The 2,085-nt window shown below is 57.8% G+C and overlaps 1 protein-coding gene across 1 annotated transcript in view; it reads left to right on the top strand.

Moving 5' to 3' along the window:
- Nucleotides 1-6: 6 nt before the first annotated feature.
- Nucleotides 7-2,085, top strand: part of LOC107139879 (pyridoxal phosphatase) — a 6,357-nt gene continuing 4,278 nt past the window's right edge. Inside the window, exon 1 of the mRNA XM_015482731.2 lies at nt 7-142. The gene's annotated coding sequence lies outside the window, so the exon portion shown is untranslated. The remainder of the gene's footprint in view (nt 143-2,085) is intronic.

Genomic DNA, 2,085 nt, shown 5'->3' with positions numbered 1-2,085 from the left:
GCCGTGCTCGTGGGCTACGACGAGCACTTCTCCTTCGCCAAGCTGAGCGAAGCGTGCGCGCACCTGCGCGACCCTGAGTGCCTCCTCGTGGCCACCGACCGCGACCCTTGGCATCCGCTTAGCGACGGCAGCCGGACCCCGGGTGAGCGCAGAGCTGGCAGGGAAACAGGTGGAGGGGTGACCACCCACCCCTGGGGGCGGGTACAGGTGGCCAACAGGAGAGATTCGAAGGAAGCCCCCACGCAGCAAGAGCCCAGGGTGCTTTGTGTCCGCACCTGGTAATTCCTACCTGAGAGGGGCAGTGATGGGGTCCCTGTTTGATGATAAGCCCAGGGAGTTAGTTAGATAAGCAGGTGGAATCCAGGTGTCCTGGACTTCCGGAACTAGCCTCCTGGGCTCCTGTCATTCTTGCCTTATCCACCATGGGTTCGGGTTTGGAGAAACCTGGAAAGATCGTCTCCTCCCCCCACCCCCGTGGGAGGGTGGAAATAGCATTCCCAGAGGCAGGCTAAGGCAGGTGTGTGGACAGCAGGCAGGTGGAGTGTGACCTGACTTCCAGCTCCATTTGTACGCTGTGTAATCTTTTTGGGTTACATAAGCTCCAGGAGGCTGCCTGGGTGCAGAATGGAAATGCTGGCCACGGCCAGTTACACCTGAGGGAACAGTGATGCAGGGGGAGTGACTGGCACCTAGTAGTTGGTCAGATGGTGCGTGTTGTAGCCGAGTCCTCCCACGTGTGAGGAGCTTCATGAAGCACATTGAAGTCTGTTTTCATTTGATTTACAAATTATTCCAGAGATGGGAGTATCATCCCCCTTGCATTTTTTTGATACCAGGGATTGAGCCCAGGGCCACCGAGCCACATCCCCAGCCCTTTTTTGTATTTTATTTAGAGGCAAGGTCGTCTTGCTGAGTTGCTTAGGGCCTTGCTAAGCTGCTGAGGCTGGCTTTGAACTTATGATCCTCCTGCCTCAGCCTCCCGAGCTACTGGGATTACAGGTGTGCGCCACCACACCCAGCTTGTCCCGTTTCTTAATTAAACCGAGGCAAAGAGAAGTCCAGGCAGAGCCAGAACAGGCCCAAGTCATAGACTCCCTCTGAAAAAGTGAGCTGCCCAAGAGGACACCGTAAGTTGGTGACAGAGCCAGGGAACCCGGACTTGGCTCTGGTGATACACCCCGTCCCGAGCGCTCTTCCCTGCTGTCTTCTTGGGTGCTCCACCCTTCCCCGCTGTCTTCTTGGGTGCTCCACCCTGTGGGGAGGGCAGGCGCAGGCTCCTTGGTCACAGAGTGTTCAAGTTGGACTAGAGCAGGATGTGGCAGAAGCCAGTGGGCAGTGATGAGTGTGTACGACGGTCAGGCAGGGGACAGATCTCTGTCATTCCCTCTCTGGGGGTCCCTGCCCCAGACAGTCCTTGATACCATATCCTGGGGGCGGAGTAGTATTGAATGAGGGGAGGTAGGCCCTGGATAGTGATGGGCTATCAGGGAGGGCCTCCTGCTGAGAGCACCTGGGAAGACTTCCTGGAGGAGGCAAGTTAAGGACAGGGTGACAGGGAGCAAGGAGACACAGTGCTATGATGAGGTGGCAGGAAGGGATTCTCTAGCCCCCGGCCTCTTCTGGCTCTGCCTTGGACTTACTTGCCACTTGACCCCATCAGCCTCAGTTTCCCCATAAATCTGCAGGGAGGGCCGCAGAAGGTGGTCACGGCTGCTGAGCTCCCCGCCTGCGGGCCACGCTGGGAAGTGTTTTCCCTGGAGTCCCCGAGGCTCAGGTTAAGGCTCTGGGGGGAGAGGTTCCCCAGGGCCAAGGAAGGGTGGTGTGGGGTGCTGGGGAGAGGTGCCCTGCCAGGCCTCCCTCCAGGCTGCTGCTTAACCAGCCCACAGGGTCTGGGTACCCATGAGGCTGGGACCACCCGCCCTGCTGGTCACTCCTATTGCCTCGAGGGGGAGGCAGAGGCTCAACACATGCAGCGCTGAGGTCATGTCCTGCAGGACTGAAGAGTGCCCATTTGAAACACTATTTCAGAATGGTAAAAGTGTTAACAGAGGCCCCTCCTGTGCATCAAATCTAAAATAACGCTGT

The sequence above is a fragment of the Marmota marmota genome, unplaced genomic scaffold, assembly GCF_001458135.2.
Source record: "Marmota marmota marmota unplaced genomic scaffold, marMar, whole genome shotgun sequence".
Lineage (NCBI taxonomy): Eukaryota > Metazoa > Chordata > Mammalia > Rodentia > Sciuridae > Marmota > Marmota marmota.
Note: the sequence above shows the minus strand (reverse complement) of the source record. Positions and strands in the feature narration are given on the sequence as shown.